We start from the raw sequence: 23,153 nt of genomic DNA, 5'->3' as shown, positions 1-23,153 counted from the left end.
GGAAGGGGTGAGAGATAAAAGACTATACATTGGGTAAACGGCTTTGCTGATGGGTATGCCAAAATTTCAGAGATCACCCCTAAGGGACTTATCCATGTAACCAAATACCACCTGTTCCCTAAAAACTATTGAAATTAAAAAAAAGAAATATACAATAAATTGTTGTAGTCACTTTCTGTGATAATAAACACTAGATCTCATTCCTTCTATTATATATTTTTATACCTATTAATCAACCTCTTTTCAAACCCCTCCTATTCCCACCCTCTGGTAACTATCATTCTACTCTTTATCTCCATGATATCAATTTTATAGAGCTCCAGGGCACACAAGTCCATAACTGTGGTCTCTATCCCTGACCCTACTGACCTGAAACATGGCCCCGCTTTGATTTCCAGGAGCATAAGCTGCTCATATAAGTGAGAACATGCAATAGTTTTCTTTCTGTGCATGGCCTAGTTCACCTGACGTTATGACTTTTAGTTCCATCCATTTAGATGAAAATGACAGGATTTCATTCTTTCTTATGGCTAAATACTATTCTATTGTGTGTATATTCCCATTTTCTTTATCCATTCATCCATTGATTGACATTTAGATTGATTCCATATCTTGGCTATTGTAAATAGTGCTGCAGTAAATATGGGGGTACAGGTATCCCGTTGATACACTGATATCTTTTTTTGGATATATACCCAGGAGTGGGATTGCTGGATCATATGGTAGATCTGTTCTTAGTTTTTTGAGAAATCTCTGTACTTTTTTTCGTAATGGCTGTACCAATTTACATTCCCACCAACAATATACAATAATTTTCTCTTCTTCACATGCTTACCAGCAATTGTTGTGCTTTGTGTTTTTAATACCCATTCTAACAAGTGTGAGATGATATCTCATTGTGGTTTTGATTTGCATTTCCGTGATGATTAGTGATGTTGAATATTTTTTCATAAACTTGGTGATTTGTAGATTTTCTTTTGAGAAATGTCTGTTTATTTTTTCATAGTTTCTTTTGCTGTGCAGAAGCTCTTTCATTTAATTAGATCCCATTTGTCGAGTTTTGCTTTTGTGGCAATTGCGTTTGGCATCTTCACCATGAACTCTTTGCCCATCACTATGTACCGGGTGGTATTGCCTAGGTTGTCTTCAGCGTTTTTATAGTTATGAGTTTTACATTTAAGTCTGTAGGCCATCTTGAGTTAATTTTTGTGTATGGTGTAAGGGAGGGGTGTTGTCTTTTCACTCTGTTGATTGTTTTATTTGATATGCAGAAGGTATTTAGTTTAATATAATCCCATTTGTCTGTTTTTGTTGCTTGTACTTTTTAAGTGTTAGCCATACAATCTTTGTTCTCAAGCGTTTCTCCTGTGTTTATTTCTAGTAGTTTTATAGTTGTGGCTGTTACATTTAAGTCTTTAATTGATTTTGAGTTTATTTTTGTAAGTGATGAGAGACAAGGGTATAGTTTTATTCTTCTGTGTTTGGATATCTAGTTTTCCTGGCACCATTTAATGAAGAGGGTGTCCTTTATTCAATGCATGTTTTTGACAGCTTTCTTGAAAATCAGTTAGCTGTAAATATGTGGATTCATTTCTGGATTCTTTAGTCTGTTTCCTTTGTTTTTGTGTCTGTTTTAATACCAATATACACTGTTTTGGTTACTATAGCTTTGTAATATATATATATGTATGTATATATACATATATATATACACACACACATATACTTATATATATACACGTATATATACATATATACGTGTATATATACATATATGTGCATATATACATATATACGTGTATATATACATATACACGTATATACACATATATACATATATACGTATATACATACATATATACGTATGTATACATATATACGTATATACATACATATATACGTATGTATACATATATACGTATATACATACATATATACGTATATACATACATATATACGTATATACATACATATATACGTATATACATACATATATACGTATATACATACATATATACATATATACACATATATATATGTTTTTTTTTTTTTCTTTTTGAGATGGAGTCTTGCTCTGTCGCCCAGGCTGGAGTGCAGTGGCGTGATCTCTGCTCACTGCTAGCTCTTCCTCCCGGGTTTATGCCATTCTCCTGCCTCAGCCTCCCGAGTAGCTGCTGGGACTACAGATGCCCGCCACCACGCCTGGCTAATTTTTTTTTTTTTTTTTTTTTTTTTTAATTAGAGACGGGGTTTCACCGTGTTAGCCAGGATGGTCTCGTTCTCCTGACCTTGTGATCCACCCGCCTTGGCCTCCCAAAGTGCTGGGATATAGGCTTGAGCCACCTCGCCCGGCCTCTTTGCAGTATATTTTTAAATCAGGTAGTGTGAGGCTTCTAGCTTTGTTCTTTTTGCTCAGTATTGCTCTGGCTATTTGGGGTCTTCTGTGGTTCCATATGAATTTCAGAGGTTTTTTTTTTTTTCCTGTTTCTGTGAAGAATATAACTGATAGGGATTATACTGAATCTCTAGATTGCTTCGGGTAGTATGGTCATTTTAACAGTATTAGTTATTCCAACCCACGAGCATAAGATGCCTTTCCATTTGTTTGTGTCCTTCTCAATTTATTTTATCAGTGTTTTGTGGTTTTCATTGTAGAGGTTTTTTTCTTTTTTTTTTTTTTCCTCATCCTTGGTTAAGTTTATTCCTAGGTATTTTATTTTTGTAGCTATCGTAAATAGAATTTCTTCCTTGATTTCTATTTTAGCTAGTTTGTTACTGGTATATAGAAACATTACTGATTTTTGTATGTTGATTTTGTGTCCTGAAGCTTTACTGAATTATACATCCGTTTTTAAAAATGTTTTTTATTTTTTATTTTTTGAGAGTCTCACTCTGTTTTCCAGGCTGGAGTGCAGTGGTGCAATCCTGGCTCACTGCAACCTCCACCTCTCAGGTTCAAGCGATTCTCCTGCTTCAGCCTCCCAAGTAGCTGGGATTACAGGCACCTACCACCATGCCTGGCTAATTGTATTTTTGGTAGAGACAGGGTTTCACCATGTTGGCCAGGCTGGTCTCAAACCCCCAACCTCAGGTGATCCATCCACCTTGGCCTCCCAAAGTGCTGGGATTACAGGCATGAGCTACCATGCCCAGCCTAATTTATTTTAAGAGTTTTTTGGTAGAGTCTTTAGGTTTTTCTGTTTACAGGTATAAGATTATGTCATTTGCAAAGTGAGACAATTGGACTTCCTTTTGTCCATTTGGATGCCTTTTATTTCTTTATCTTGTCTGATCACTCTGGCTTGGATGTCCCATACTGTATTGAATAAGAGTGGTGAAAGTGGGCATCCTTCCCTTGTTCCAGTTCTTAGAGGAAAGGCTTTTCAATTTTTTCCCAGTGAGTAGGATGTTAGCTGTAGATTTGTCATATACGCCTTTTCTTAGGTTTAAGTGTTCCTTCTATGCGTAATTTGTTGAGAGTTTTCATCATGAAGGAATGGTAAGTTTTACTGAGTGATTTTTCTGCATCTGCTGAGATGATCAGATAGTTTTTGCCTCTCATCTTGTCGATGTGATGTATCACATGTATTGATTTGTGTATGTTGAGCCATCTTTGTATTCCTGGAATAAATCCCACTTGATCATGGTATATTAACTTTTTCATTCATCATTAGATTTGGCTTGGTAGTATTATGCTGAGAATTTTACCATCTGTGTTCATTAGGAATATTGGTCTGTAGTTTTCTCCTTTTCTTGTGTCTTTGTCTTGATTGGATATCAGGGTAATGCTGGCCTTATACAATGAGTTAGGAAGAATTCCTTCCTCTTCAATTTTTGGGAATAGTTTGAGAAGAATTGGTGTTTGTTTTTCTTTATAAATTGGGTAGAAATCAGCATAAAAGCCTAGTCTAGGGCTTTTCTCTTTTGGGAGACTTTTTGTTACTGATTCAAACCTGCTATTCATTTTGGGTCAGTTCACATTTTTCTGTTTCTTCCTAGTTCAATCTTGGTAGGCTGTGTATGTCTGGGAATTTATCCCTTTCCTCTAGGTTTTCCAATTTGTTAGCATATGATTGTTCATAATAGCCTCTAATGATTCTTTTTATTTCTTTGGTAACAGTTACAATGTCTCCTTTTTCATTTCTGATTGTATTTATTTGGGTCTCTTTTTTTTTTTTTTTTTTTTTGGTTAGCCTCACTAGTGGTTTATCAATTTTGTTTAACTTTTCAAAAAACCAACTTTTATCTTGTTGATTCTTTGCATTTTTTTTTGTCTCTGTTGCATTTGGTTCTGCTATGTTATTTATTTATTTTTCTTTCTACTAATTGTGTGTTTGATTTGTTCTTGCTTTTTGAGTTCCTTGAGGTGCATCATTAGGTTGTTTATTTGAAATCTTTCTACTTTTTTCGTGTAGGCATTTATTGCTATAAACTTTCCTCTTAGTATTGCTTTTGCTGTATCCCATAGGTTTTGCATGATGTATTTCCATTTTCTGTTTAAAAAAATTTTTTGATGTCCATCTTAATTTCTTCATTGACCCAATGATTATTCAATAGCATGTTTAATGTCCATGTATTTGTACAGTTTCCAAATTTCTTCTTCTTATTGATTTCAAGTATTATTCCATTGTGGTCTGAGAAGACACTTGATATGATTTTAGTTTTTAAAATTTTATTGAGCCTTGTTCTGTGTCCTAACCTATGGTCTATCCTGGAGAATGTTCCATGTGTTGATGAGATGATTGTATATTCTGCTGCTGCTGGATGAAATATTCTGAAAATAACTGTTAGGTCCATTTGGTCTAAAGTGCAGCTGAAATCTAATGTTTCTTTGTTGATTTTATGTCTAGATGAACTGTCCAATGCTGAGAGTAGGATACTGAAGTTCTCAACTATCATTGTATTGGACTCTATCTCTCCATGTAGATTTAATAATATTTGCTATATGTCTCTGGATGCGCTTGTGTTGGTTGCATGCATATTTGGAATTGTTATACATTGTTGCTGAATTGATCCCTTTATTACCATATAATGACCTTCTTTGTCCTTTTTACAGTTTTTGACTTAAAGTCTGTTTTATCTGGTGTAAGTTTAGCTACTCCTGATTATTTTTGATTTCTGTTTGTGTGGTGTATCTTTTTCCATCCCTTCACTTTCAGTCTGTGTGTGTCTTTACAAGTGAAGTGAGTTTCTTGTAGATGTTGTTGGGTCATTTTTTATCCATTAAGCCTGTCTCTATCTTTTAGGTAGGTAATTTAACCCATATTCGAAGTTATTATTAATAGGTGAGGACTTATTCCTGTCATTTTGTTCATTGTTTTCTGGTTATTTTGTATATCCTTTTGATATGGTTTGGCTGTGTCCCCACTCAGATCTCATCTTGAATTCCCATGTGTTGTGGGAGGGACCCAGTGGGAAGTAGTTGAATCATGGAGGCAGGTATTTCCCATGCTATTCTTTTAATAGTGAATAAGTCTCATGAGATCTGATGGTTTTAAAACGAGGAGTTTCCCTGCTCAAGCTCTCTCTTTGCCTGCTGCCATCCCTGTAAGATATGACTTGCCTCTCCTTGACTTCCACAATGATTTTGAAGCCTCCCCAGCAATGTACAACTGTAAGCCCATTAAGCCTCTTTCTTTTGTAAATTTCCCAGTCTTGAATGTGTCTTTATCAGCTGTGTGAAAATGGACTAATACAGTAAATTAGTACCAGAAGTGGGGTGTTGCTAAAAGATACCTGAATATGTGGAAGTGACTTTGGAACTGGGAATCAGGCAGAGGTTGGAACAGTTTGGAGGGCTGAGAAGGAGAGAGGAAAATGTGGGAAAATTTGGAGGAGATTTTCTAGAGACTTGCCCAAAATGCTGATGGTTATATGGACAATAAAGTCTAGGCTTAGGTTGTCTCAGATGGAAATGAGGAACTTGTTAGGAACTGGCACAATGGTGACTCCTGTTATGTTTTAGCAAAGAGACTGGTGGCTTTTTGCCCCTGCTGTAGAGATTTGTGGAATTTTGAACTTGAGAGAGACGATTTAGGGTATCTGATAGGGTATTTGAACTTGAGATTTAGGGTATCTGATAGAAGATATTTCTAAGCAGCAAAGCATTCAAGAGATGACTTGGGTGCTGTTAAAGGCCTTCAGTTTTATAAGGGAAGCAGAGCATGAAAGTTTGGAAAATCTGCAGCCTGACAATGCAATAGAAAAGAAAATCCCATTTTTTCAAGAAAAATTCGATCTGGCTGCTGAAGTTTGTTTAAGTAACGAGGAGTCAAATGTGAATCCCCAAGACAATGGGGAAAATGTCTCCAGGGCATGTCACAGGTCTTCATGGCAGCCCCTCCCATCAAAGGTCCAGAGGCCTAGGAAGAAAAGATGGTTTTGTGGGCTGGACCCAGGGACCCCTGTTGTGAGCAGCCTAGGGTGCCTGAGCCCTAGCCACTCCAGCTGCAGCTAAAAGGTGCCAAGGCACAACGTGGGCTGTGGCTTCAGAGGGTGCAAGCCCCAAGCCTTAGCAGCTTCCACATAGTGTTGAGCCTGTGGGTGCACAGAAGTCAAAAATTGAGGTTTGGGAACTGCTGCCTAGATTTCAGAAGTTGTATGGATATGCCTAGATATCCAGGCAGGAGTTTGCTGCAGGGGCAGGGCACTCATGGAGAAACTCTACTAGGGCAGTGCAGAAGGGAAATGTGGGGTCGGAGCCCCCACATAGAGTCCCTACTGCAGCGCCACCTAGTGGAGCTTTGAGAAGAGGGCCACCATCCTCCAGACCCCAGAATGCTGGATTCACTGACAGCTTGCACTGTGTGCCTGGAAAAGCTGCAGACACTCAATGCCAACCCGTGAAAGGAGCCAGTAGGGGGTCTAAACCATACAAAGCCACAGGAGTGGAGCTGTGGCCTTTTTTCTCCCAAGGCCATGGGAGGCCACCTCTTACATCAGCATGACCTGCATGTGAGACATGGAGTCAAAGGAGATCATTTTGGAGCTTTGAGATTTCACTGCCCCACTGGATTTTGGGCTTGCATGGGTCCTGTAGCCCCTTTGTTTTGGCAATTTTCTGCCATTTGGAATGACTGTATTTACCCAGTGCCTCTACCCCCATTGTATCTAGGAAGTAACTAACTTGTTTTTGATTTTACATGCTCATAGGCAGAAGGGATTTGCCTTGTCTCAAATGAGACTTTGGACTGTGGACTTTTGAATTAATGCCAGACTTAGTTAAGACTTTGGGGGACTGTTGGGTAGGCATGATTGGTTTTGAAATGTGAGGATATGAGATTTGGGAAGGGCCAGGGGCAGAATGATACGGTTTGGTTGTGTCCCCACCCAAGTCTCATCTTGAATTCCCACATGTTGTGGGAGGGACCTGGTGGGAAGTAATTGAGTCATGGGGTCAGGTCTTTCCCATGCTGTTCTCATGATAGTGAATACGTCTCACAAGGTCTGATGGTTTTGAAAAGGGTAGTTTCTCTGCAGAAGCTCTATCTTTGATTGCTGCCATCCATGTGAGACATGACTTGCTTCTTGCCTTCCAACGTGATTCTTAGGCTTCCTCAGCTATGTGGAAGTGTAAGTCCATTAAACCTCTTTCTTTTGTAAATTGCCCAGTCTCAGTCAGGTATGTCTTTATCAGCAGTGTGAAAACAGACTAATACACCTTTGTTCCTTTTTTCTCTCATTATTTATGGTTGCAGTTTGGTGGTTTTCTTTAGTGGTGATGTTTGAATCCTTTGTTCTTTGTGTGTCTGAACTACCAGTGAGTTTTATACTTTCAGGTATTTTCATGATGGTAGATATTGTTCTTTCACTTCCCAGTGTAGGACTCCCTTAAACATTTCTTGTAGGACCGCAACAAACAAGACACAAACAAACAGTCTTTTGCTTATCTGGGAAATACTTTTTTATTATTACTATTTTTTTTTTAGCAATGGAGTCTCACTCTGTCACCCAGGCTGGAGTACAGTGACATGATCATAGCTCACTGCAGCCTTGAACTCCTGGGATCAAATGGTCCTACTGCCTCAGCCTTCTGAGTCTCTGGAATTGCAGATGTGAGCCACTATGCCAGTCTCCTTCATTTGTGAAGGATAGCTTTGCTGGGTATAGTATTTTTGGCTTACATTTTTTTATTTTTATTTTTTACTTGTAATATACATCCCCTTTTCTCCTAGCCTGTAAGGTTTCTGCTGAGAAATTCCCTGTTAGCCTGATGGAGATTCTCTTATAAGTGACTTGATACCTTTCTCTTCCTGTTTTTAGCATTTTCTCTTTGTCTTTTGACAATTTTACCATAATGTGCCTTGGAGAAGACCTTTTTGAGTTGTATTTACTTGGTAATCTTTGAGCTTCCTGCATTTGGAAGCATTCAGGAAGTTTTCAGTTACTATTTCATTAAATAGGTTTTCTATGCCTTTACCAATCGCATCTCCATCCAGAACTCCCAGAATTTCAGTTTTTTGTCACATATGTTTCCCATATGTCATGTAGCCTTGATTCATTCTTTTTTCTTTCTTTTTGTCTGACTGGATTATTTTAAAAGACCAGTCTTCAGGTTCAGAAATTCTTTGTTTTGCTTGATCTAGTCTATTGTTAAAGCTGTCAATTATCTTTTGTATTTATTTCAATGATTTATTGTCTTCCAGGATTTGTGTTTGGCTCTTTGTTATGCTGTCTATCTCTGTTGAATTTGTGATTCAGATCATGAATTGTTTTCCTGTTTTCTTTTTTTTTTTTTGTATTCATTATCTGTGTTCTCTTGTATCTCCCTGAGTTTCTTTAATAACATTATTCTGAAATTTTTTCAGGCATTTCATAGATTTTCTTTTCATTGGATCTGTTGCTGGAGAATTATTGTGCTTCTTTGGAGATGTTATGTTTCCTTTTTCATATTTCTTGCATCCTTATGTGACTATCTGTGCCTCTGACATAACAGTCATTTCGTCCAATTTTATGGATTGGCTTTTATATGGGAAAGACCTTTTCTTATAGCTGTATCTACAGTGTTCATTGGATATCACACTTTGGCTTTGATTCTGGGTGGGTACAGTGGTATAGTCTGCATATGATTCCTTCAGCTGTAATTGGCATGAGTGGTGCCTGTGAGTCATTCAGTGGCTTAGACTGCAGTGTTTTTTTTTTTTTTTTTTTTTTTTTTTTTTTTTTGGTGGTTGTTGAGATGGAGTCTAACTCTCTCACCAGGCTGGAGTGCAGTGGCACAATCTCAGCTCACCGCAACCTCTGCCTCCCATGTTCAAGCAATTCTCCTGCCTCAGCCTCCTGAGTAGCCTGGACTATAGGCACGTGCAACCATGACCAGCTAATTTTTGTATTTTTAGTAGAGACGGGGTTTCACCATGTTGGCCAAGCTGCTCTCGAACTCCTGACCTCGTGATCTACCCGCCTCGGCCTCTCAAAGTGCTGGTATTACAGGCGTGAGCCACCACACTTGGCCAGACGGCAGTTGTTATTGGAGGCTGTGGTGAGGCTTTGCTGAGGATGGGGATGCCAGGAAGTCTTGTCCTTCAGCATCAGTGGTAGTGGCGGTGGACCAGGTGTGTCAATAGTAGGGACCATGGGCAGCGTTTGTGGGCACTGATGATAGCCTGTCTGTGTGAGCCAATCCCTGGGCCTCCAGGTGGCTTCTTTGGTTTCTGGCAGTGGCAGCACTGGGCCAGGTGGGCAGGTGCACCACTGGGCTCCTGGGTGGTGTGTGTGGCAGGCTGATCTCTAGTTCTCCAGGTGACCTATGCAGGTTCTGGTGGTGTGTAGGCAGGCGTTTCCTCAGGCCTCTCAGTAGTAAGTGTGAGCACCAGCTGTGGAGGCAGGTGAGTGAATCTCCAGGCCCCCGGATGGTACATTCAGGCACCACCATGTTCCTATGCATTTCTAGATAAAAGTATTTTTCAGAAAACCTGAGCGTATGTCCTATTAATACAGCTTACCCTCATCAGCTCTGCATGAGAAGAAGAGGGAATTCCCTTAGTAGAACAGTCAGAATGGAATTACAGACTTGTTTTGAGCCAGTCACTGGTGAGGGCGGGTAGGATAAAATGATAAGCTCAGAATCTAAACCTTAGACTAGGGAATGGCAAAGTTTTTCCATAAAGAGGCAAACGGTAATATTTTAGGCTTTTGGTCTAAATAACCTCTGTTGTAGTGACGCAGTGGTGCCATCGTAGCCTAAAAGCGCATGTAGACAATGGATAAATCAACGGACCTGGTTTTATTCCAGTAAAACTTAATTTATACAGTCAGAGGGCCAGATTTGGCCCTTGGTCTATAGTTGTTTAGAGCAGTCAAAATTTATTCCCTGGGGCTGGGCCAACTTTTTCTTAAAAAAAAAAAAAAAAGAAAGCAACCCACTGTCAGAAAAAAATAAGGTTTCTATTTAAAAAGAAGAAGAGGCTGGGTGTGGTGGCTCATGCCTATAATCCTAGCACTTTGGAAGGGTGAGGCAGGAGGACTGCTTGAGGCCAGGAGTTTGAAACCAACTTGGGCAATATAGTGAGACCCTCTCTCTGCAAAGAATAAAAAAATTAGCCAGGCATGGTGGCACATGTCTGTAGTCTTAGCTACATAGGAGGCTGAAGGGGAAGATCACTTGAGCCCAGGATTTTGAGGCTACAGTGAGCTCTGACTGTACCATTTGTACTCTTGCCTAGGCAAAGAGGGAGAACCCAAAAACAAACAAACAAACAAAAGGTTGGTTGGGGCAGGTTGGAGAAGAAAGTATTTCTGAATTTCTGGGTAGGTTACTGGTAGTGTCAGGCCAAACTAGCTCTACAGTCATATTCATTATAAATAAAGGCAACTAGAAGATCTCCATCTAGCTATTAAAATTGGTTAAAATCTACAGAGATAAAGGACAGTGACCCTTGTGTCAGTTAGTTGTTTTCACAAAATGCTGCATAACAAGTCACTCCAAATCTCAGTGGCTTAATACAACAATCGTTTATTTTCATGGATCTATGGGTCAGCTGAGGATTGGTCAATCTAGCATGAGCATGTCTGGGAAGCTCGACTTTGCTCTTGGTGTCTCTTATCTTCTGCTGGAAGCAGCAGTCTGGCCTGGGCTTGTTGTCATGGTGATAGCAGGAGTGAGTGAGCACAAATGAATGCACACTTTCCAAGTTTTTGGTCATACAGATTAATATTCCAGTGGCCAAAGCTAGACACATTACAAAACCCAACATTAGGGACTGGAGAAATATACTCCGATTCTTCAGTGGGAGGAACTGCAGAGACAAATGGCAGAGTCTTGGATACAGGGAGGACATGGATCCATTAATGTACCTTAATCAATTGCAACCCTCTAACCACCAATAAAATTAAATAAGTATTTGTTGAATGGACTTGTGCCTGAATGCTTCTGGTTGCAGCCCAGGCAATGGGGGCCTGACTGGGGAGGGACCATAGCAGGAACTCGATATCATGCAGGTCTGCATGTAATTGTGCACGGCCGACTCCACATTGGTCATGGCTGACTTGCTTTATCCTGCGTCCCCAAGGGGCAACGATTGGCTGATTATATTTCTGAACAATTTTGACAAAGTTGTTTTCAGGAGCCCAGGAAGCAAATCAGTTGTAGATTTGAATTTTTCAGGGGATCAGAATTGTTGAATATATATATAGTCTTTTACATGCTGATAATTATTTCCACATCACAGAGAAGGCTGGCTATTAGGAGGCTGCTGTTCAATTCCTTTGCCCCGTGAACTCATGAGCTGTGGCTATGTGGGGGGCACTCAGTTGTTAGAGCTGTTTCCCTTCATAACAACATCAGCCAACATTCTAAATAAATGCAGGAAATTGAATAGTCTTCCCCAGACAGGTACTTTACCCTTCTAAAGTGAATTACACATTCTAAAATAAAACACAGTCACATTAAAAAAACAAAAGGTCTTTGTGTCAGGATGGTTTGGCTTCAGCAAAGATAATATTTGCCTCCAGAGTAGAAGATCCGTGAAATCCACGGTATTGCATATGGCAGCCCCACATCTTCTTTCCTTTTCTTTTTTTGTTTTTAACTGAAAGAGTTGTCAATTTTATTTTCACATTTCCCAATACAAATGAAAACTGCATCTTTTTTGGTCCCACTTCTCCCCTCCAAAACTATTCTCTTTGATAGGGCAAGGGGGCAAGTCTTCCTTACGCTGTTAAGAAAACCCGACATCACAGCAGCATGATCTCCTGGTGAAGGGAACAGGCAAATATAAAATTCATATAGTCCAGGCGCAGTGGCTCACACCTTTAATCCCAGCACTTTCAGAGGCTGAGGCGAGCGGGTCACGAGGTCAGGAGATTGAGACCATCCTTGCCAACATGGTGAAACCCCGTTTCTACTAAAATAAAAAAAAATTAGCCGGGCATGGTGAACACGCCTGTAGTCCCACACTACTCAGGAGGCTGAGGCAGGGGAATCGCTTGAACCCGGGAGGTGGAGGTTTCAGTGAGCTGAGATCATGCCACTGCCCTCCAGCCTGGGCGACAGAGGAAGACTCTGTCTCAAAAACAAAACAAAACATTACAAACAAAAAAACACAACAATAACAACAACAAAACAACACTGATGCAATGAGGCCTCCCCTCTATCCTTATCTGTCTGGTCGAGTCATTCTGGGCTGACTGGGCACCATCATGAGACGGGCAGGAGGTCTTATCATTGGGCACCCAGGCATCACAGGCATGTGGCCTCCCATGGGCGGCCTCATGGCAGGAGCAGGTCCCACTGGCATCATCCCAGGAGCAGGAAGGCCCATCATTGGCATCATGGGCGGGCCCCCCATATGGGCTGCTGCCATCATTCTGAAATGTGCGAGAAGTGTCAAATACACACTAGATTGTGAGGACTTAATATAAAATGAAAGCAAAGTATTTTGTTATTGTTAAAAAGTTTTATACATGTAGACCTGGTATTTTGGATAGATTTGTTTACATCTGTGATATTATTCCAATTACCTTCACTTCTTTTGTTTTACTTTTTAAAATGTGGTTATTACAAAATGCAAATGTAAATACGTGGCTTGCATCATATTTCATCAAATTTAGTGTGGACCCTGAGGATCTAGGGGAGTTATGAGCCTTAAGTTGAGGGTGACCCAAGTCAACGTGAATTGCTCTGAAAGAGAAGCAAAGGGCTTAAAGAGAACGTATAAATGGAGAGAGGGAGCTCAGTCTCACAGGGTGAGGAAAGGCTTTCTTTCTTACACAGTCTGGCACTTCTTCAAAAGCTTAAACACAGAGTTCTATGACCCAGCACTTCCACTCCAGTTTATGAAAGAAATGAAAATATATGTCCTTCCAGAAACTTGTACACAAATGCTCATAGCAGCATTATTCATAATAGCGCCAAAGTGAAAACAACTCAAATGCTTGTCTACTGATGAGTGGAGAAATAGAACATGGTTTGACTATGCAATGGAATATTATTCAGTCATCAAAAGGAATGAAGTACTAACACGGGCTACAACACGGATGAACTATGAGAATATTAAGCTAAGTGGAAGAAACCAGTCACAAAATGTCACATATTCTAAGATGTCATTTATATGAAATGTCCAGAACACGCAAATCTATGAAGACAGAAACCCTGACTCTACTAAAAATACAAAATTAGATGGGCATGGTGGCACATCTCTGTAATCCCAGCTACTCGGGAGGCAGGAGAATTGCTTGAACCCGGGAGGCGGAGGTTGCAGTGAGCCGAGATTGTGCCACTGCACTCCAGCCTGTGACAGATACTCTATCTCAAAAAAAGTAGATTGTCAGGGCTTAGTGGGAGGAGGAAATGGCAGGTACCTGCTCATGGATACAGGGTTTCTTTTTGGGGTGATGAAAATGTTTTAAAATTGATCATAATGGTGGTTGCCGAGCTCTGTGAATGCACTGAAACCATTGATTTGTTCACTTTAAATGGGCAAACCATACGGTACCTGAATTATATTTTAATAGTTATATTAAAAAAGTAAATCTTCCTTGAAGTGATGACACTTAAGGAAAGGCCTAGGGGGTGGGATGAGTTCACTATGTAGAGAAATGAGGAACAGCATTTCAGGGTGAGAAACAGCATAGTGAAGTCCCTGAGGTTGATAGGCATAGAGCAGATTTAAGGGACTTTTTTTGTTGAGACGGACTTTCACTCTTGACGCCCAGGCTTGGGTGGAGTGGTGCGATCTTGGCTCACGGCAACCTCTGCCTCCCGAGTCCAAGCGATTTTCCTGCCTCAGTCTCCCGAGTAGCTGAGATTACAGGTGCCATCCACCACACCTGTCTAATTTTGGGATATTTAGTAGAGATGGGGTTCCACCATGTTGACCAGGCTGGTCTTGACCTCGTGATCTCAGGTGATCCACCCGCCTCAGCTTCCCAAAGTGCTGGGATTACAGGCGTGAGCCACTGTGCTCAGCCAGATTTAAGGGACTTTCAAGAAGTTTGTGTGGCTGAGGCCTGCAGGCCAAGCGAGAGAATCAGGAAATGAGGCTGGAGAAAGAGAGGGGCTAGGTCATGGAGGGTCTCACATTACTGTGTGGAAACTTCACACGAGTGGTCCCACCTTGGGCATCCCACCTAACTACTCTGTGTCCCAGCTTCCCCACTGGTGAAATAAAGGACTGATGTAGGGATGGAATGAGATAGGGTGGGCTCAGTAAAGGTGACCTTTTATCTTTTTTTTTTTTTTTTTTTTTTTGAGATGGAGTCTCACTCTGTCGCCCAGGCCGGAGTGCAGTGGCGCGATCTCGGCTCACTGCAAGCTCCACCTCCCGCGTTCACGCCATTCTCCTGCCTCAGTCTCCCAAGTAGCTGCGACTACAGGCGCCCGCCACCACGCCCAGCTAAAATTTTTGTATTTTTAGTAGAGGCGGGGTTTCACCGTGTTAGGGAGAATGGTCTGGATCTCCTAACGTCATGATCCGACCGGAGTGCAGATTGTCACAGGGCCAGGGGAAGACAGAGGCCAGTGAGGAGGCATTTGCAGTCAAACAGTTGGAGGTGATGGTGGCTTGGTTTATGGTGGTGTCAGGAGAGTGGCTGAGCAGTGAACGAATCTGAAAAGATATAGGAGGTAAAACCCACGTGACTTGGTCACTGAATGTGGGTTGGGTTGGTTGGAGGGAAGATAAGAAAGAATGAGAAGAAAAACATACTCAAGTGGGCCATCCAGCCTAAGGTTACTTGAGGTCCCTTTGTGAAGAGGAATGTTTGTGTTTATGATGAAGATGTCTAGACTTTCAAAGGCCATTTGCAGTATTTTTTTTTTAACAGCCAACAACTCCTCCTTCCCTATGCCCTAAACATATGAATTTTTTTTTTGCCCTAACTTATCACAGAGGGATGGATGTTTATTTGCTTTAATGAAAAATGCAGAATGCCAATAAGAAAGCATATTAAATTAATCTGGATTGCTGGGAGGGAGTTAAATCTGTTTAGATGTGCACCAGTGTTACTATACTAGTTTGGTCTAAACCCATTTCTGGCCTGCGGCTGCAGGAGGTTGACTCCCAGCTTGCTTTCATTTGAAAGATCCCAGCAACAAGTACACTTGGCATTTCCAGCCAAACCCACTTTGTGCAGCGAAGGAAAAGTTGAGGAGTGCCTCTGTTGTTTTCCCCCAAATCATTTGGCAGAAATGTGGCTGGGAGCTTCATTGCTGATTTTTTCAGTTTTAATATTGCTGTGGAAAGCCTGTACCAACACTCAGCCATGTTATTCATCCGCAGCTCCAGTCTGGGCTGTGATTTGTTTTTCCTTTGAGTGACACAACCTTTTTTTTCCATTAAGACTCAATGCAAATAGACACTCATGCACCATCACCATAACTCCCCCTGATTGGCGGAGGGAAGTCAGTGGAATGATTCTAGTTTGGTGTTCATATCGGAGGGTTTTATTTATCTATGTTGAGACGGAATCTCTCCTTGTCGCCAGGCTGGAGTGCAGTGGCGCGATCTCGGCTCACTGCAACCTCTGACTCCCTGGTTCAAGCGATTCTCCTGCCTCAGCCTCCCTAGTAGCTGGGCTTTCAGGCATGTGCCACCATGCCCGGCTAATTTTTTGTATTTTTAGTAGACACGGGGTTTCACCATGTTGGCCAGGATGGTCTTGATCTCCTGACCACGTGATCCGTCCGCCTCAGCTTCCCAAAGTGCTAGGATTACACGCGTGAGCCACTGCGCCTGGCCTGGAGTTGTTTTTAAAAGCATATTTCTCTCAAATTAACTCCGGGGTGTCCCACTGTGACTTGGGAAAAGGTTGGATTTTCTGGAGGTGGAAAGTCAAACTTCAAATACAATTTGGAGGCTGCCACTGTGGCTCATGCCTGTAATCCCAGTACTATGGGAGGCTGAGGTGGGTGGATCATTTAAGGCCAGAAGTTCGAGACCAACCTGGGCAACATGATGAGACCTCGTTTCTACTAAAAATACAAAAATTAGCCAGGCGTGGTGGTACATGCTTGTAATCCCAGCTACTTAAGAGGCTGAGGCAGGTGTTATTGCTTGTACCTGGGAGGCAGAGTTGTCCTGTGTCCAGACCCCATGAAGCATATCAGCTGGCTGAAGATAAAATCGGTCACGCAGTGTTGGGATTGGGGTTGCTGTTATCATACCTCATCCCCACCCCTGCTAGGCATCCACAAATAATCATCTTCAATGAGACGTCCCTCCTGCCCCTGGCTGCCTTATTTCATCTGCACCCAATCATATCCATTGCTTGTCAGGGGGTCTCAACGTTGGCTGCATCTTGGAATCTCGTGGGGAGAAGAGACAGTACCAAGGCTCTCTCTCCCTTAGCATGATGTTTCCAAGGTCCATCCACATGTAGTAGGCACCAATATTTCCATTGTATGGATACAGCACATATTGTTTGTTCATTCGTCAACCAAATGGCCATCTTGGTTGTTGCTACCTTTTGGTTATTATATATATTGCATGATTCCATTTATGTGAAAGGCCCAGAATAGGCAAATCTATAGAGGCAGAAAGCAGGTAAGTGGTTGCCAGGAGCTGGGGGAAAAGGGAGGGGATGGAGAGTGCTTGATGGATACAGGGTTATTTTTTGTGGGGGCGGGGGTGTTAATGAAAATGTTTTGGAACTAGACGGAGATGATGATTGCTTAATATTGTGAATGTATTTAATGATACTGAAGTGTATGGTTTCATACAGGGACTTTATGTTATGTGAATTTTGCCTCATTAAAAAAATACTGCTAGGAGCAATGGCTCGTGCCTGTAATCCCAGCACTGTGTGAGGCCAAGGCGGGCAGATCACCTGAGGCTGGGAGTTCGAGACCTGCCTGGGCAGCATGGTGAAACCCTATCTCTATTAAAAATACAAAAATTAGCCAGGCGTGGGGGTGCACACCTGTGATCCCAGCTACTTGGGAGGCTGAGGTAGGAAAATGGGTTGAACCCGGGAGGCAGAGGTAGCAGTGAGCTGAGATCGCACCACTGCACTTCAGCCTGGGTGACAGAACAAGATTCCGTCTCAAAAAAAAAAAAAAAAAAAAAAAAACCACACACACACACACACACACACACACACACAAACCAAAAATACTGATGCCCATGTTTCATCCCCAAGAGATTCTGTAATAATTGATATGGGCTGCAGAGCCCGGGCACTGGGGTTTTAAAATCTCCCCAGGTGATTCTGATGTGCAGCTGTGGTTGAGAATCTCCTTCTGGAATGAACTTGTTCATGTTTTACTTGTGTTGTTTTCTAGCCTGCCAATGTCTTTCTGTTTCCCTTCACATCTTTGGGTTGTAATTTTTACAATGCAGTCTTAACAACCAGCTGCCTCAAAATGCACTGGGATCCCTCGTAACCAGGTAGCTCCCCATCTCTAACTCTGACCTGCCAAGACAGAATCTTGTGTGTGGGGCCCAGGACTGTACATATTGAAACAGGCAATGACCTGGGAACTACTTCTGAACACCCCTAGGTTTCCCCTGTGTTTGCCCTTTCCTTTCACATTTGGACCCTTTTGTGTGCTGACAACTGTGCTGTTTCACATGGACATAACATAAAAAAGTCAGGCCAGGTGCATTGGCTCATGCCTGTTATCCCAGCACTTTGGTAGGCCGAGGTAGGCGAATCGCTTGAGGCCAGGAGTTCAAGATCTGCCAGGCCAACATGAGTAAACCCCGTCTCTACCAAAAATATGAAATTAGCTGGGTGCGGTGATGCACACCTTTGATCCCAGCTACTCAGGAGGCTGAGGCTGGAGAATCCCTTGAGCCCAGGAGGCAGAGACTGCAGTGAGCCGAGATCGCCCCACTACACTCCAGCCTGGGTGAGAGTGAGACTCTTAAAAAAGAAAAAAAAAAAAGAGACAGAGATGATCCTTCCTTTATGGAGCTCTCAGTAAAACAAGAAAGCTCACGATGTCCTGGCATTTGTCAGAAATACATTTGGTATATGTAGCTGGGGTCACATGCTTGACATGCCTATTGAAAGCTTCTGGGTAGGAAGAGAACAATCATCACAGCATCACAGCCTGGCATAACTGTCTCCCAGGACAGGTCTCCCTGGGGAGACTGAGACCACAACTCTGAAATCAGAGCTAAAATCCAGGTCCTACATTTCACTCAGTAATGTACATGATGTAGGACAGTTTTTATATTAGTTATCTATTGCTGTGCAACAATATTACTGCAAACTTTGTGGCTTGAGACAGCACACAGTTATCACTACGTGGTCTCTGTGGGTCAGGAATCCAGGCATGACTCAGCTGGGTTCAGTGCAAGGCTGCAACCATAATGTCAGCCAGGGCTCAGTTCTCATCTGGAGGCTTGACTGGTGATTGATCTGCTTCCCGTCTCATCTGGTTGTTGGCAGCATTCAGTTCCTTGCAGGCTGCTGGAATCAGGGCCCCAGGTTCTTGCTGTCCTCAGCTTCTTGCCACATGGGCCTCTCCATCTGGCCACTCATGACATGGCAGCTCACATCTTCAAAGCCAGCAAGATAACCTCCTAGCAAGACAACTTAACATCCTATCTAACATAATCACTACATCCCATCACCTCTGCCATATTCTCTTGGTTATAAGAAAGTCATAGGTCCCTTTGTCAGACGAGTTGATTGCAAAAATTTTCTCCCATTCTGTAGGTTACCTGTTCACTCTGCTGGTAGTTTCTTTTGCCGTGCAGAAGCTCTTGAGTTTAATTAGGTCCCATTTGTCAATTTTGGCTTTTGTTGCCATTGCTTTTGGTGTTTTAGACATGAAGTCCTTGCCCATGCCTATGTCCTGAATGGTATTGCCTAGGTTTTCTTCTAGGGTTTTTATGGTTTTAGGTCTAACATTTAAGTCTTTAATCCATCTTGAATTGATTTTTGTATAAGGTGTAAGGAAGAGATCCAGTTTCAGCTTTCTACATATGGCTAGCCAGTTTTTCCAGCACCATTTATTAAATAGGGAATCCTTTCCCCATTTCTTGCTTTTGCCAGGTTTGTCAAAGATCAGATAGTTGTAGATAATGCGGCATTATTTCTGAGGCCTCTGTTCTGTTCCATTGGTCTATATCTCTGTTTTGGTACCAGTACCATGCTGTTTTGGTTACTGTACCTTGTAGTATAGTTTGAAGTCAGGTAGCCTGATTCCTCCAGCTTTGTTCTTTGGCTTAGGATTGACTTGGTAATGCCAGCTCTTTTTTGGTTCCATATGAACTTTAAAGTAGTTTTTTTCCAATTCTGTGAAGAAAGTCATTGGTAACTTGATGGGGATGGCATTGAAACTATAAATTACCTTGGGCAGTATGGCCATTTTCACGATATTGATTCTTCCTACCCATGAGCATGGAATGTTCTTCCATTTGTTTGTATCCTCTTTTATTTCGTTGAGCAGTGGTTTATAGTTCTCCTTGAAGAGGTCCTTCACATCCCTTGTAGGTTGGATTCCTAGGTATTTTATTCTCTTTGAAGCAATTGTGAATGGGAGTTCACTCATGATTTGGCTCTCTGTTTGTTATTGGTGTATAGGAATGCTTGTGATGTTTGCACATTGATTTTTATCCTGAGACTTTGCAGAATTTTGCTATTTTAGTAGAGATGGGGTTTGCTGAATGCAGCCCCCAGTCACGTACTCCCTTCTTGGTCAATCGATCACGACTCTCTCACGATCACGACCCTCTCACGTGGACCCCCTTAGGGTTGTGAGCCCTTAAAAGGGACAGGAATTGCTCACTTGGGGAGCTGGGTTGTTAGAGACGTGTGCCACCACTCCCAGCTAATTTTTGCATTTTGATTAGAGACGGGGTTTCCCCATGTTGGTTGGCCAGGATAGTCTCGATCTCTTGACCTCGTGATCCGCCCACCTCGGCCTCCCATAGTGTTGGGATTACAGGTGTGAGCCACTCCACCCAGCCCAGAGAAGGCTTTTCATACTTGCTTGTCAGCCTCCTGCATCCTACTCCAGCACCTGGTGCTCACAACCTGTGGGCTGCTCTCATCCGTGATCATCTCTCCCCAGGCCTGCTGTTCCTCGAGAAAGGAAGTTGTAATGGGCAGAGTTCTAGGACAGCCCCCAAGAGAACCACTCCCTTATATCTGCTCCCTGTATCATCTCTTCTTGAGTGTGTGCAGAGCTTGTGATTTGGCCAAGGGGAAGGAATTTTGCAAATGTGATTATGGTCACACTTGCTTTGTTAAGCACATTTGCTCAGCTGACTTTGAGTTCATCCAAAGCAGGATTATCTTAGGTGGGCCAGACCTAATCAGGTGAGTCTTTTAAAGGTGAAGTTTCAGAGATTCAACCCTTAGCCTCCAAGGAGACATAAATGGCCATGCTGTGAACTGTCTTTGGAGGTGGCAGCTCTAGGAGCTGAGGGCCTTCGTTCAACAATTGCAAGAAATTGAATTCAGTCCACAAACTGAATCAGCTTGGAAGAGGACACTGAGCATCTGATGAGACCCCAGCTGACACTCTGTTTGCAGTATTGTGACCCTGAATAGAAGACCCAGTTAAACCCTGCCCAGACCCTTGGCTCATGGAAACAGATAATAACTGGGTGGTGTTTTAAGCTGCTCAGTTTGCACTGGTAAATCCACCAACAGGAAAGTAATATAGAAGTTAAATGGGCCAGGCATGGTGGCTCATGCCTGTAATCCCAACACTTTGGGAGGCTAAGGTGGGTGGATCACAAGGTCAGGAGGTCGAGACCATCCTGGCCAACATGGTAAAACCACGTCTCTACTAAAAATACAAAAATTAGCCAGGCCTGGTGGCGCGCACCTGTAGTCCCAGCTACACAGGAGACTGAGGCAAGGGAATCACTTGAACCCAGGAGGTGGAGGTTGCAGTGACCCGGGACCATGCCACTGCACTCCAACCTGGGCAACAGAGAGAGACTCAATCCCCAAAAAAAAAAAAAAAAAAAAAAAAAAAGTTAAATGAATACTTTTGACCATTGATGGAAGTTGCTTTCATTCCCTCTTACTTAATCATCTTTATCTTAGCCCTGAAAGAGGGATGCTTCAACCCCATTTGTAACAAGTGAGGCTGAGGCTCAGGAAAGTGATAGAATTTAGCAAAGTCCACCTTGCTACCTGGTGGCCCCAGCTAGAACTCTGCCCCAGGTCCATATACCTAAAGTCATTACAGCGTCCACTAAAATTTTGCCCCTCTCTCGATGCCTTCCTCTTTAGAAGCCTGTTCCTTCAGGGATAGATCCCAACTCAGTGTTACAAGATACTGAACTCCGATTTTCACAAAATATAATAACTGCCCCCCAAAATTAATAATAGTATTTTTGAGCTGGTCACGGCGGTTCATACCTGTAATCCCAGCACTTTGGGAGGCTGAGGTGTGCGGATCATGAGGTCAAGAGATCGAGAGCATCCTGGACAACATGGTGAAACCCCGTCTCTACTAAAAATACAAAAATTAACTGGGAGTGGTAGCAGGCATCTGTAATCCCAGCTACTAGGGAGGCTGAGGCAGGAGAATCGCTTGAACCCAGCAGGCAGAGGTTACAGTGAGCCGAGATTGCACCACTGCACTCCAGCCTGGCAACAGAGCAAGACTCCGTCTCAAAAAAAAAAAAAAAAAAGTATGTTTGAGTCCTTATGTGTCAACCACTAGGCTATCCCAACACAAATAGCTATTATGATTATGATTAGTTTTTCCATTTTATTGATGAGGAAACCAACACATAGAAAGGTAAAGGAACTTGTCAAAAGTGACGGTCACACAGCCAAAGAGCTGTAGAAGCAGCACAGGAATCCCAGCAAACTCACAGCCAAGCTCTGCTTTTCACCTTCCCATCATACAGTCCTCAGACTAAAACCCTAACTCTGAACTTCCAAATCAAAAATCATACTCAAGGCCAGGCGCGGCGGCTCACGCCTGTCATCTCAGCACTTTGGGAGGCCGAGGCAGGTGGATCACCTGAGGTCAGGAGTTCCAGACCAGCCAGGCCAACATGGTGAAACCCCATCTCTACTAAAAATACAAAACTTACCCAGGCGTGGTGGTGGGTGTCTGTAATCCCAGCATTTTGGGAGGCTGACGCATGAAAATCACTTGAACCCAGGAGGCAGAAGTTGCAGCGATCCATGATCATGCCACTGCACTCCAGCCTGGACAAGAGAGTGAGACTCTGTCTCAAAAAAAAAAAAAAGAAAAAAAAATTGTGCTTAATAATAGCTTGGAAGTGCACATATCTTCTGTGAAGTTTGATGGACTACAATTAGCTTCAAAACACAAATAAGTAACTGTGTTTAAATGAGGCCTTCTGTGTAATATCTAGGGAAAATCAATGTGGCTATTCATATTTTGTTTCCCCTTCCAGGCACAGAGAAGTTGCCCATGACTCTGTGATCCGTTTTGTCCAATGAACCATGAGCAGCAGCAACTTGAGTCACCTCCAGCTGGAAGTGTTAAGAGGCTCTATGATCCACCACATTCCCTTTCCCCTGAAGTGGTGATCAAGGACACATGCAGAGATGGGGCTTTTGTCAGCCTGGATCCCTGAGTGAACACAATGAACAGACCACCCCACAATGCCCTAACACAGCCCAGACATGCAACGTGACCAAGAATAAGCCTCACTGTGGCCAGGCATGGTGGCTCATGCCTGTCATCCCAGCACTTTGGCAGGCTAAGGCGGGCGGATCATTTGAGGTCAGGAGTTCAAGACCAACCTGGCTAACATGGTGAA

The 23,153-nt window shown here is 42.5% G+C and overlaps 1 protein-coding gene and 1 long non-coding RNA gene across 2 annotated transcripts in view; one reads left to right on the top strand and one right to left on the bottom strand.

Annotated features, from left to right (window-relative positions):
- Positions 1 to 23,153, top strand: part of LOC100992112 (translation initiation factor IF-2) — a 120,221-nt gene that overhangs the window by 54,334 nt on the left and 42,734 nt on the right.
- The window catches only part of LOC134731028 (uncharacterized), a 29,501-nt gene continuing 8,558 nt past the window's right edge, over positions 2,211 to 23,153 (bottom strand). The window contains exon 2 of the long non-coding RNA XR_010113092.1: positions 2,211 to 22,592. This is a non-coding gene — a long non-coding RNA (uncharacterized LOC134731028). The remainder of the gene's footprint in view (positions 22,593 to 23,153) is intronic.

This window comes from Pan paniscus, chromosome 7 (genome assembly GCF_029289425.2).
Source record: "Pan paniscus chromosome 7, NHGRI_mPanPan1-v2.0_pri, whole genome shotgun sequence".
Classification (NCBI taxonomy): Eukaryota; Metazoa; Chordata; class Mammalia; order Primates; family Hominidae; genus Pan; species Pan paniscus.
Note: the sequence above shows the minus strand (reverse complement) of the source record. Positions and strands in the feature narration are given on the sequence as shown.